Below are 15,180 nucleotides of genomic sequence, written 5' to 3'. Positions count from 1 at the left end.
AAGTGCTGTACTGCATACTGTATTACATGCAATCTATTTATAAAGTATGCAAGACAACAACCTTACCATCTTTTGGTACTCTTCATAGGTAGTGAACTCAGAAACTTCAGTTTCCTCAATCTTTTTTCTTTTCAGAAAATAAATGAGAGAAGTTATATTTAAAAATGAGCAGTTGCTGTTGTAGTTATCAAAGTTAAAATTTAAAAAAAGTGTTTTGGAAAAGATGTGAGGGGTTGTGTATTCCACAGCTAACAAAGGTAAATATAATTTAGTTGGCGATGGGATTAATTGTTGATAAAAAAATAAAGTGACTCATTGTTTATAGATGACAGATTGAAGGTAGCTTTTATGTAGGTAAATTATAAGTATATGCATAATGAATACACAGTTGAAAGAAAATAAAGGATAGATACATGTAGTCAAATGACAGGGTTCAGAAAGATATGATAGCAAATAGACAATTATATAATAGGATATAGAAGATTTAGGCTAGTGATACAGTATAAGATGGAATATAAAAGATGACATATAGAAAATCAATGACATACAACAGATGATGGACAGATGAGTGACAGTGGGTAAAAAATGACGCAAAAAGATCTATTGTACATGGGTGAGGACAGGATAAATCACAGGAAGAAAGCAGAGAGGTGATAAATATAGAACAGGAAGATGCTACAGATTATAGAAACATGATTGCTTTGTAAAATATTTCTCTTAATTGGTTTTAGATTCTACTTTTACTTGATTTAAAAATGGAGAGAAATCAGCAGGAAAAGAGGATGAAGTAGGAATTGATAATGCTGTTGACAAATAATTTTTTACTCAATGAGTTATAACTTTGACATTTTTTTCACTTCATTGAAATAATGAAAATGGAATTTACTTGCTTGATTGTGTATTTACTATTTATTTTAGCTACCAGTTCATGGTATTTAGCCTGAATTGCCTCAAACACTCAATACTTATGCATTCCTAACTGAGTATTGTGTAAGGCCCCATCTTGACATAAATTTTCACAAGAGTAATTGCGCATAATGAAGTCACTTGATGTTTAATTAACAAAAAAGCATGCCATTTTTCTGACTTATAAGTTATAGATACACATAGAAATATTTGGCCTCATTGCTACTATTCATAAGGCTTATTCTTGAATTTTCTGTTAGAGTTGCTTTAAATTGGCCAGAAGACAACAGAAGAAGAGTATCAAATTGGCTGAAGAGTATTAGAAAACTGATGGACAAGCATGATTATGGACGCACTAGAGCCAGAGCAAGGCCTGTAAGAGGTCAGGCAGCTGTTACCTCTACACCTGCTGATAGAAGTTTGAACAAGGCCCATTTCTTCCTTGTAGCATTGCTGACTTTAGAGGATCACTAACCTTACCATACTTTGAGTGGCATAGTGTAGAGAATATTAGTTGAAGGCGCCATTAGGCATACTATTTGTTTCTTTCCACTTATTGGTTGTTTGTAGGTGGAGTATGTACAGTGCACAAAATATACCCAAAAGCTTGTCCAAGAGTGGAACTTACCAAAGTACAAATGGACAATCATAATGACCATTTCTGTGGATCTGTAAGACAATGCTTAAATCGTGGGAAACCTGTAGCTCTTGATATGTGATGGATTTATCTCCATAAACATATAATCACAGTCTCCTGATATTAGATAAATGCATGACATTCTTGACTACATTATTCCTTGAGAAATTTTTATATTTCTATGCCCTTTTTTGACTAAACCCCCAGAAATATTTTCTAGGCCCACTGTCCACTCATTCACGTTGCATTTCTTCGTCAATCATCTTCAGCAGGGCTAAAGCTTCTACACTCTCCATCCTACATCACCAATTCTAAACACAGTATTCTCATGGTCTCTTTAGGGAACACATTTGTAATTCACTCTGAGGACATATTGTGAGACTGTTGACCTAAAGCCACAATTCCCAGGAAAATCATTGTAAACCCTGACACATTCTTTTTCTTTTGAGTTGGGGAGCTAATGTATATTAACCAAAATATTTAAGTTGGAGCCTGTGTCACCCAAGTTCCTTACTAACTCAGGTAAAGGCAAGAGTGTTAGAATTGTGAACAGGAGCAGAGGCCATGTTGAAGTGTAGTGCACACTGAGATGTCCTGGGAATGGCTTTATGTTCTCTCAAGTAAAAGCCCTTCGTTGAAAACTGAGCAGAATTCCACCTCTTAGTTATGGACTGTTATTATGGATCTATGTACAGTTGTTAACCTTGTGTGGCATATTGAGGATCCTGAGTTTGCTAGAACACGATGGAAAATTGCACGTTGTGAGCCGATTTTTCAATGGAATTATTTTTACTAAGAAATGATATAGCACACTTTAAGTCTTTTTTATGATATGAGATAGTACTTTGCATTTGGTGAGATAGCTGAAGGTTTATATGCACATGCTGTGCAAGCTTGATGACCTGAGTTCACTCCATAAAACCCACATGAAAGTGAAACTAGATAACCAACATCCCAAAGTTCTATTTTGACTTCCTCTATTAGTTATGGAATACACAACCCCTCACATCTATTCAAAAATATTTATTAAAATTGTACCTTTGCTATCTATAACAGCAATTGCTCATTTTTAATATAACTTCTCACATTTATTTTCTGAAAGAAAATGTCAATGGAAAGAACAAAGTTTGAGGAAACTGAAATTCCTGAGTTCACTACCTATGAAGAGTACCAAAAGATGGTAAGGGTGCTTTTCTTGCATACTTTATAGGTAGATTGCATGTAATACAGTATGCAGTACAGCACTTCTCTAAGCATAGCTGGAAGAACATAGGCCTTCAATACGACAACCAGTATTACAAAAATTTATATTCTTACCTGTAAATCTAAGCCACATAGGGACACCATTCATTCCTTTAAGCACTTTTATTTAAAAAAAAAGTTGTGTACATATAATATACTGAGATTTGTTGTTTTTGACACTATGGTCCTAACAGAAGAAACAGTTAGTCATTAGCTCCAAGGCTATTAAGGGACAGAATGGGAAGCATTCTGTCCTGTGTCCTCAACCCAAATTGGGGTGTAGGATGTATTTTTCTCCCACTTTGAAAACCACATATTTTTTCTTTCAGCAGCTGTATTTCTGTGCAGGAGGAATCAGTATACTGTGAGGAGCATTGGATATTGTGTTAAGTGAGTGGCAGGAATCTGAACTGATTATAGCCGTATGGATGGAATCTCTCGGATTGAGGATGAATGGTGATATTGTTAGCAGATACAGGCATAACTAAAACATTGCGATGTGGCAGTTTTGGCAGCCAAGAAAAACTCTATAATGGTAGGTACATGTTCCTCTTGTGATGCTGTTTTAGACCTATCTCTCCTTCATTCAGTTTTAGAATAAACCATTTCTCTATTTCTATATGGGTGGCTGTGTTATAAAAGAGGAGAGCAGAGAAGTAGACAGAAGAGTATACTACGATGGCTTAAAAGAGTAAGCAGTGAGCTTGAATCAAACTGAAATACTTTCCCTGCATCCATTTGGCTTGAAATAAATCATATGGTGTATATTTCCTTTTGGTACTTTTTATCATGGTGTCTTTCTCACGCTTATATATGGATTAGATACAAGGAAAGTATGTAATACATGCTATAAATGTAAAGAACTTAGTAGACAGTTACATTAGAGTGGATATTAGGCTGGGGTAAACTGGGAATTTGACTCTCAAAGTTTCAAATATAATGGTTGAAACAATGGAAAGTGTTTTGATAATTTTTCTTCAGGAACACCCCAGTGAAATTCAAGTCTGTGTTTTAATTGTTGATTTTGATGATGAAACTACAGTAAAGCAATCTTCGTAATATATATGATGGTGTTGAGTAATGAAAATCTGAAGTTTGTGTTTTTTATACAGGAAGTCCATACAATAGAATGGTCAATAAGGACATTAAGTGAATCCCAGATGACCAAATTCCGGGTTCCAAATCTTGGTATTCCATATATCTTTGGAATAATGTAAATGGTGTCTGTTGTATTCTTTAAGTTCTTTAAGTGTGGAATAATTGACGAAGAAAAAAATCTGTTCACTACATGTGAGATTGTGACCCCAATTTTTAGAGTCCACATAGAAGAAAAGGGGACTGATTCCTGCAATTTACCTTTGTCTTGAAGAGAAGTGAAATTCTTGAACACACACACACATTCACACACACACACACACACACAGACACACACACTGAATAACAAATGTTTATTTGAAAAACTGGAGTACTGAAGGGACACATACTAGCATTTGCGATATGGAGTTAGGAGAATGAGTAGTTCACAGTTATGGTTTTTCAATTCTGTTTTAACAACATGAGAAAATGAGTAAGCAAATCAAAAATCTTCAAGTTGCCAAAACCTTACCATGAAATATATCTCGTGAGTAGGCCTTTTAAAACGATTTGGAATAGGTTGTCATTTCTCTCACTCTTTATGAAGAAATGTGTTCTTTTTATACCACTGGGTCTTAAGCATAATGCCTAAGTACAAAATAGATCATATATTAAAATGTAAAAGAAATGGAATATAAAAGTAAATACAGTATCCAATGATTATCAAAACAATCATCTGAATATCTAGTTTTAGTCTTTGTACTAGAAGAAATTCTGTTTGTAAATGTCTTTACTATGTTGAATGTATAAATTTGGTTCGAGCAGTAGTTTCTTGTTGATTCTTATTTCTATATTGGTCTAAAGACATCAATTAGAAAAAGAATTATTTTGTGGGAGAATTACTGGATATAGAGTTTCTGTAGGTATCCTGAGGTCACAATATTATTATGAGTTCCTGATTGTAGTGTTATTGTCAAGTTTCATATGACACTGTTTCTTCCAAGATCTCTAATTCTTATGACCCTTCAGCCCTCCTTAGTGTTATATTACCTAAGCTATATGTAAGGGCTCTTAGCCATGTCACACATATATGAAAACTTTCACATAACACCTAATTATCTACAGTTTGGCTACTTGTGACTATCAATTTTAACTACTGAATATTTCATAAAAGCACTGCTCGTATGAGATTTGAAAACTGCAATAAGCCATGAGCAAGAAGATTAATTGCATAAAGATATTAATTTAGAGACCATATTGATACTATGTCCATTAAGTAAGATAATGACAAGTACAATCACCATTGGGGCTGGTGAAGTCCCCAGCTTTGTGTTCTCGATCAGTCTTATAGTGCCACACATGTATATGCCATCCATCCATTCAGAAATGAGTCAGCTCCCATATAACATTGATGCAACTACTTCAAATATGGAAAAAATTTCCCATGCCAGTCTTAATTGTTGATCACAGTATTCACAGATGGCCAAACCATGAATAGGGTTTTTCTGCCTGCTTTTGCTTAGATAAATCACTCTAGTACTATGAAAGCTATACAACAAAGAGGAAACTATCTGGCCAGTAATTAAAACACATTTGGATTATTACTTCTTTATGATTTAATTAAGGATTGAAAAAGGATGCCAGAGGAAAGACTTACAAAGAATGTGCCAAGATGAAGCTTCAAATATGGATTATCCTGATTCAGACTCAGAAGTATGTGCAGTAACAGCCATTGAGTAGAACTAAAAACTGTTATCACTCTACTGTTGTTATTTACTTATATTTGTTGAAAATATTTGTACACAGACAAACTTGCTCCTACTCTCACTCTCTCATGAACACACAATCACACACACACACACACACACACACACACACACACACACACACACATATATATATATAGTGTTGGCTTTTCCATTTTCTGCAATATGTTAAAAATTATGTTTATGTCTATAGGGTTCTGCCTGTGTTTCTCATTATTTGGGCTCATTCAATCTCAGTAGTGAAATATCTCATCTTATTTGGAAACCAAGGGTGAGATTGCAGAAGTTTGACCTGCTACCTGGAAAATGCTACTCGAAATAGTTCAGAACTGGGCATCATCTCAGTCAAATACAAACACAAACATGAAAGCAAATACAAGCACGTGTACAAGGACAAGTATTTCTTGTATGGATTTTACACCGCTGATTTAAGTAAGTTAATGAGCCTTTTAAAAGTGTAAGACTTAATTCCCATGATTTTCAAAGTGGCCAGGAGTTTTAATATAGCATTCTGATTGTGAAATCCCAAGTGTCATGTCCACCTTTCTTCAATTTCTCTAAATAATTTGATGTGAGGATTCAGAGAAATATATGTAGCTGTGGTCTCACAGATTCAAGCAATCAATGATGATACACTTTTGAAAGCTCAGTTGGAATTTTTCAGACTCCTCCCTTTTCAGTAAATATGTATTCTTCACTTGCTTTTGATTTTAATACTACGAACATTTTGACAAGTATGTCTTTGAATAAATATCATTTTATTTTTCATGCCCATGCGGTGTATCGCAGTGCAACAAAATATTTTCTTGTTACAATAGCAGAGGTTTGAAGCAGATTCTTGACATACAATTCACCATTTCCTAGAAATCAGAGAAGGATGTTTATCTCCACATATTAATGATGGAATTATAGATTTTTAATCCTGTGTATTGTCATGAAAATGAAAACGAATTAACAGTGAAGTTTGCTAATTACTCCAAAATATTGCTTCTCATTTTATGTGTTTGTATCACAAAGTCCTAATTATTCATTTGGAAAAGAACTGCCATACCAGAAACATTGATCTAATTGCAGAAGACATATATTGTAATATTCTCAATTATTAGGGTTAATCTGCCTTTTTTCGTAATTTGCAAAGGAAGTTTTAACTTTTACACAGTTTTAGTAGCACCACTTTCATTACTTCTGTAAGTTTCATACATCTATTCCAAACTGTTCATTGGAAACAGCACAGACGTGTGTGTCTGTTTGTGTGTGTGTGTGTGTTGTTGTGTGAGGGGGGTATGTGTTTGTTTGTGCCTTAATACGAAATAAAACCACAGTGTCCTGTTATGTAACAATGTTACATTTTAGTGTTTTAGTAACAATCAGTGCTTTTTTCTGCAGATTCTGTACAGAATTCAATGGTGGATTTAATGAACATTTTAAATCTGGTGAATGTGGAAATCAAAGTACCTTTGGAGGTCTTTTCAAATGATAGCCACAAAAAATAGCTCCCCACAACAAGAAGACAAGGATAAGGCTAAGAATAAACCATTGGAAGAGGCAACGAACTCCAATTCTAAGGAAGATTTTATTGATGAAATTATTGTAATTTCTAATTCTTCATCTGATGAAGATTTCTGTGAACTAATAGAAGACAGCAAAGAGAAGAAAAATGTTAAGAATCTAGAAATCGTTGTGGACCATGGACAAGGACAACAAAAGTCACCAGAAACAACACAATCCATCATATACACATATCAAATCCTTGTGCACCCAGCTGCAGTGGTGGGACCCATAGTGCCCATAGGTCAGTTAGCCTCTGGAGTAACTGAGTAACATCTCAAAATCTTCCAAACACATATTTGTTACCACTGACAATGTTAAGGTAAAACTCACACTTTTTGCTTAATTCATTTCACAGAAAACATGATAATTATTTCTCGAAAACAGGTATCACTCTACTGTACTGGCCTTACAGACACACAAAAAATCTACTGAACCCTTAAAAATAGACAGGTTGTACTTTCTCTGTGGCAAATCATTCCCATTTAGTTCCCATCTTATTAAGTAGACAAGGATGTGTTTTTGAGTGTCCTTTTGGTCATACATGGATTTTTGGAGTACCATGAAATTCCATGAAGTCTTTCGGAGGAAACTTTTATGAATATCTAAATTCTCATTGTAGATACAGTTTTAAATTTGTAAAACACTCAGTAGCATGTCTTCAGTCTGTGTGTGTACAGGAGCTGAGGACAGCCCAGCCAGATCTAAACTTCTGGATATTCCAGGTTCCCTCTGGGCTTGCTGAGCATTCTTTTCCATGTTCACTTCTATTCATTGTATTAAGAAAAGGCATGACCTAATAGCAAATAATTTTGTTTCCTTACAAATGCAACACAGGAGCTTTTTTGCCACTCCTGCGTCTGCCTATGCAGGAAAGGATTGTCCAACGTGGTAACTCACGGATAGAAATAGAAGTCTATGATTTGATTATAACCAGATTCTTTCCAGATACAAATACTGAACAAGAGTTATGAAAAGTTCATTTTAAGTTTAAAACTGAAAGGATATTTCATTAATATAGTAAGTTTCATTTACTTCATTTATTCAGCTCAAAATTCCACATCTGCTGCAGTTCAGTTGCTCCAGGGAATTAAACATATATATTTTAGGTAGACACTGACAGGGATTAATGATGTACACTTGATTGTGAAGATATTTTGTATGTTCAAAAGTCTTTGTCTCAGAGGAATATCTTTTACTAGTGTGCTACAAAAGCAGTCCGTAGGCCCCAAAGCCCCGTATTCACTGACAGACAAGCCTTTCATTACTTTGGGATTAATTTATATATAATGGTCATTCTTTCAGACAGGTTGTTTTATATGTTACCCAAATGTACTGTAGGAACCTATGGTCAGGATCCCCAACTAAATAATCTTGGCTTCTGTTAAACTGTCTACTTATGCAAAACTAAACTATAGCTAACTAATTAATTTAGCTCTCCTTGAACCTATATTGTGCGATTTGTTTATTTGCTTGGGTATTTTTATGTTTTCTGCATTTAAAAGCTCCTTACTCTCAGTTCTTTGGCCTACACTTAACTTACAGTTAGTTACATTAAAGCCTTTTAATTTTCTATAAAAGGAATACTTTGATGTTTATTTTTGACAAATCAATCACTGCAGGAGAGAGAACAAGAAAGATGTGTGTATCACTTTTCCCAGCATGTTGAGATGCTTCGCAGATTACCTTATAATCCTCCACAATTTAGACAAGGACAAGAGAATCATGAATATCGGCCACCAGAGCAGGTACAAGAAAATGCAGAGTTTGAGTTGTCACTAAGTTCATGTATGATACACTTGTATTTTTTTAAAATAACATTGGTTGTTCTGTGCAAATGGTGACTCATATTAATGACCTGTAGAGAGGGCCCATTACTGTTTATGCAAATTACTATACTGAGAATCCACAACGTCAGAGTTATAGGTAAGAGACAGATGGACTGTAGAGATGGGTGGAGGCCACTGCTCTTAAACATGTTCCTTCCTGTATAATACGTATCTCAGCATCTATTGATAAAATGGAAGATATTCCACAAAGAATTCTGTGAAAAGACATTCTCAAATGTAGAGATTTCACATCTAAACATTGACGTCATTGGTTTTATTCCTCAAATTTAGACTCATTGCTCAGGGTGTTAGTAGGGAAATGATTATTTACCATAACTCACTCCTTAGTTTCATGTCCATTATGCAACTTATCTGGCTCGATGCATTGGACTTGAAACCAGGGAAGCAGATATGAGCTGTTGGTTTCAAGCTGTGAGCACACAGTTAACATATAAACTTGGATCAGCTTTTACATGTAACATGGAGAACTCTACATGAGCCATCATTCTTTAACCTGTACAACTTTCCCAGATTTCTTACAGAGTTTGGTAGGATCCTGTTGATTGTATTCTTCCACTTCTGCCTCACCCATCAGCAAGGTCACATCAAGCAATGATAGTGCCATATCAGCCATTGACAGTGCCTCATTACACATTGGCAACTGTAGGTTTCCCACCAGCGACAGCATAGTAGTCATCCAAGAGGCCACAGTGTCCAGCAATATGGTCACAAGTAGGTGCATTTCAATCACCTGAAAGTTGTAACTCAAAAATACCTCTCCTGGGAGACTTAAGAAATTTCTTCACCTTGGGAAAAATGCCATGGTCAACATTTCATAGCATCATGGTTTAGAATAGGTTAATTTCTGGCTATACAATCATCAGTATAATAGAATTAACATGCTCTCTACCTTTTTTCTCATGGATCTGGTAGTCTTCTTCATAAGGTAAACACTCTTGCACCAAGCTATGTATTTGATATGCTGGGAAAAATCTTTATCAATTTGAAGGAAGTTACACATCTGATGGTAAAACTCACTGTTGAAGAAAACCGTTGTGTTTTACTGCAGTAGTAACAACTACAAATATCCTTGTACATTTGAACACCATAAATGCTACTGTGACATGAAAAGAGGGGGAGGAAAAGAGTAGACTAAAGCTGATAGTCTTTTATTTTAAAATTCTTTATTCATTTATTCATATTACATCTCTAGTTATTTCCTCCCGTAGTTTCTCCCGTCCCTCCCTCCCTCACCTCCAAATTGTCCCTTGTCCTATCCCCTATGACTGTGTCAAAAGGGTAACACCTCTTAGTGTATATGCTCATAGCATATCAAGTCTCTTCTTGGTAGGCTGCTTTCCTTCGTCTAAGTGCCAACAGGCCTCCCCATCCTGGAGACGCGGAGTCAAATATGCGGCAACAGAGTTCATGTGAATGTAAGACCCACTCTCCACTCAACTATCGAGAATGTCCTGTGCATTGGCCAGATGTGAGTATGGGTCAAAGTTTACAGCACACATAGTACTTGGCTCATTCCCCTGTTTGAGCAGGACCCCTGGGCCCAGATCCACCCATCATAATGTTCTACTTGAAGATTTCTAGGACCCACTGGATCTTTCTCTTTCCCCATTCTCCCATGCTTCTGTCAGCTACAATCCGAATAGTATGTCCTCCCTTCTGGGTGTATTTCCATGTAAGTTCTAGCCTGAAGAAGTAGGTAATAAACAGAGATCAAGGGGATCCACATGGGAAAGGAAGAAATCTAATTATTCCTATTTTCAGATGACAGGATAGTGTACATAAGTGACCACAAAAATTCCACGACAGAACTGCTACAGCTGATAAACACCTTCAGAAATTTGGCTGGATACCAAATTACCTCACAATATTCAGTAGTGTCCTTATGTATAAATGACAATCATGCAGAGGAAAAAATTATGAAAAATAACCACTTCACGTTAGCCACAAAATAAAAGATATCTAGGAGTTAACAAAGCAAGTGAAGTATTTTTATAAAAACATTTTCAAAATTCTGAAGAAAGACATTGAAGATGACATGAGAAAAGGGAATATTCTCCTTTGTTGGTGGATTTGTAGAATTAAGAAGTAAAATGGCCATCTTACCACAATAAATTTAGGGATTAAAGGAACTTCCTAACAAAATGCCTACACAATTCTTTGAAGCTGATAGTGTTAATAATGCTCTTTCTAATTTATTATAAAATGCATTTGGGACTAAGAATCTTGATAAAAATGTTAATCTCACAGGAAGATAATGGATAAGCATCTCTAAATCTGTGTATATATAATATTATATTAAAAATATGCAAGCATAGTCCCTTCTGTATGGAAATAAGCAGGTATAGAATTTAAAGTGACCATGTCTGGATGCTGCGGTGTATTTCATTTTTCACCTCCATGAGTCACAGTGAGATGTAACTCCTCAGCTCTCCTTGGTTGGTGAATTGAACATGGCTTCATGCTGAAAAGTTAAACAAGTTCATACAGATTCTACCACACCATCTTTCACTGGGTTATAGTAAGGTCCTGCCAGTTTGGAGACACTTTATTGAAATTGTTTCTGTAGTGGAGAAGCACATGAGAGGGCACAGGGCCACCTGCTTTCTTTCTTGTAGCTAATGGCTACAGTGTTGAGGGTGGAGAAGGAAGTCTATGGCCTAGGGCTTGCTTTTCATGTTCTCTAGTTTAAAAGGATTTGCAGTTGTTCAGGGTAGTGTAAGAGAACAAGAGAGTTTTCAGCAACATCTCATGTTGCAAACTGATATTGTCAATTTTTTGAGGCCGCTTTTCTTATCTTCTAATGTAAATAATTTTAATTCAATCTCTAGTATTTTATGTGGTTGAAGACCAGATAGTATAATTCTACAAATAGCTGAGTTGTTTAGGGGTTAAGATAATTTTAAAATTAGAGAGTTATATGTAGATAGAGATGAGATATGATAGACAATAGATTTTAAATCATTATTTTACACTCAAGAAGACAGGAACATATTTTAGTCAAAGTTCTCAAATACGAAAATAGAAAACATTTTGATTGTGACATTTATATAATTCCTGATTCTTTCATGCTTCTTCTTGATGTATGTCATTTATTATATATATATTTGTAATAATGTAAATGTATGTAAAAATGTATTACACTTTTAATTTAAGATACTGTTTTTTATTTCATTAAGTCACTCAAAGTGGTCTCACAATTGTTAATTTTCTTATTATGTTATCACTATTATGAAAATGTATGATTTGTATCTTTTAGTGTAGATTATATTAATATCTATGTATCATTTTTATGTATTTGTTTTTGTTATTGCCTAAAAATACATGGGAACATGTATATGCATCAGCAACACTGCATGATATTATATCAACAGCAATGTAATTAATTCACCATCTAAAGTTTTATATATAATACTGTGATCAAGTTAAATTATAAAAAAATTATTAGAAAAAAAAATTCTTACTCCTAAGATCTGGTGGTGTGGTTCAGTTGTAGACAAATTTGTCTCTGGACACAATTCTCAGCATCAAAAAGCTTAAAATGTTCTTATCATTATTTTTCATTTCTCCACTTTGTTCTCAAACTCCTAGCTTTATGGAAAGAACACACGGAGTTGTTGATTCATTTTCTGCACCCTTATGTATATTAAGCTTGCCCCCTGCTTCCATAGGTAGTCTAACAGTGGCTCAGGTTCTCATTGTTAGTGTAGTTCTCAGTCTTTATCTTGGATGATGCTATACGAATTTTAATTCTTCTTCACTACTCTTTATATTTCAATTACTAAATTTTTGTTCATATTTTCTCCCATGAAGGTAAATGATTCATATGCTGTCCTAAAAATATCAGTAGTTTTCCCAAGTGTAAGTTTAGTGTAGGAAAAACGGATTTTGCCCCCAATTTTCTGTGCTTTCCCTAAATGTAAAGGATGTATTTTAGTTGTAAAATGCTTAGATAGATTTCAATGGCCTTGGCTTGAATTACAGCCACACTACTCCCCAAAAAATTAAGAATAAAGAAAATGGACAAATAATACTTCCATCAAATTATTTTTGAGACAAAGCCACTATATTTAACCCTGCTGATCTGGACTGTATAATGCTGTGTAAATCAGTCTTGTCTTGAACTCATAGTTAATCCTTCCTCTACCTTCAGAATGCTGGAAATAGGGCATCATTCCAAAAGGGAAACGTTCTCGCTATACTGTACTGCAAAAGAAAACAGCCTGCAGCAGACACACAAGATAGGAGAACATATTGCTGCTGCTCTGTACAAGGATTCACTTCGATGTCAAACTTTTCTTATCTCTGTGAGTCCAAGGAATACAAGTGTTACTCATATACAGATATACATATAAGATCTAGAGACATGAAGAGTAAATATTTTTAAAAGATACTACTTCCCCTTAATTATGTCTAGAGGATGTGGAGAGAGCAGTACACTCTTCCATTGCTGGTGGGAATGCAAACTAGTACAACCACTTTGGAAATCTATCTGGTGAAGTATCAGAAAACTGGGAAAAGGTCTTCTGCAAGACCCAGCTATTCCATTCCTTGGAATATACCCAGAAGATGATCCTGACCACATCAAGAAAATTTGCTCAACCATGTACATAGCAGCCTTATTCATAACAGCCAGAACATGGAAACAGTCTACATGTCCCTCAGTAGAAGAATGGATAAAGAAACTGTGGTACATTTACACTATGGAATACTCCTCAGCTTTAAAAACAAGGAATGCCAGAAATTTGGGGACAAAAGGATTGAACTAGAAGTCATCATAATGAGTGAGTTAACACAGAAGCAGAAAGAGATAAATTGTATTTACTCCCTTATATCTGCCCCTAGCCCAAGGGGCATGTCCCATGAACTTCTTCACTAACCAGGAAACTGGGACAGAGGGCAGCACATCCTATTGGGACTCTAGATGAGAGAAGCATGGGAGAATGGTAAATTTGAAGGATCCAGAGGATCCTACTAACTTACAAGAAAAACATTATGATATGCAGATTTGGGCCCTGGGGTCCCACACAAACTATGGCACCAGCGAAGGACAATAGAGGCCATAAACTTAAAACCACTACCTAGATCTACCCAATGGACAAGACTTCTACACATTTGAGTGAAGCGTGGAGTTTGACTTTCACATGTACTCTGGTGACTTATATTTGAAGACATCCATGAATGGTGAGACCTGGTGTCACTCAGAAGAAGGATCGCACCCTACTAAGAAGAGACTTGATACCCTATGAGAATATACAGGGGGAAGAAGTTCCCATCAGTCAGAGTCATGGGTTAGGGGAGTAAGGAGAAAATGGGAGGAAGAGAGGAATGGAAGGATACAAGGGAGGGGATAACCATTGAGAAGTAATATAAATAAATTAATAAAAAAAAATTTAAAAAATTAAAAAAAAAGGTATTCCCCAAATTTGTGGACATTTGGATTGAATTAGAAATTATCATAATGAGTGAGTTGACCCAGAAGCAAAAAGTTATGAATGATATATATTCGCTTGTATCAAGACACTAGCCCAAATGTATTGTCCTGTGAAAGAGTTTATATAACAGGAAAGTGGGTCAGAGAGGAGGACATACTATTGGGACTTTAGGCAAGAGAATCATGGGAGAATGGGGAAATAGAGGGATCCAGAGGGTCCTGGAAACTTACAAGAAGAACATTATGACGGGCAGATATGTTGCCTGGCATACTGCTGAAAGTATGGCATCCCTCTGGAAAATATAAGCAGAAATACACTGGCAAACACAAAAGCAGGCCCAAATATGCCTGTGTCCCTTTAAAGAAGGGCAGAAAGAGGCACTGGCAGACACAAATAATTAGGCGCAAAGATGCCTTTATCCAAAACAGGAAGATAGAGAGTGACAGAGGCATTAACTCATTCAGAAACAGCAAAAGGCTTATCCCCTAGATCATGAAAGAGAGGCACAAGTATGCACACAAACTTTCCAATAGATGCCCTTGTCCCCTACAATGGTAGAAGAGAGCCAAAAGCAAGAACTCACACTCAGGCCCACAAATGTCTTAGGCTCTAGTTGTATATGAGAACCACAGTCAGAAACAAACACTCAAAAGCATAGATACCCTTTCCCTAGTTCAAGGGATAAATAAAAACATGAATGCACACATATTCAGTCACAAACATAT

At 35.6% G+C, this 15,180-nt stretch overlaps 1 pseudogene; it reads right to left on the bottom strand.

Moving 5' to 3' along the window:
- LOC127186662 (zinc finger protein ZFP2-like) overlaps positions 1-15,180 on the bottom strand; it is a 46,237-nt pseudogene that overhangs the window by 4,343 nt on the left and 26,714 nt on the right.

Source organism: Acomys russatus, unplaced genomic scaffold (genome assembly GCF_903995435.1).
Source record: "Acomys russatus unplaced genomic scaffold, mAcoRus1.1, whole genome shotgun sequence".
NCBI lineage: Eukaryota > Metazoa > Chordata > Mammalia > Rodentia > Muridae > Acomys > Acomys russatus.
This window is presented reverse-complemented; position numbering and strand designations above follow the sequence as displayed.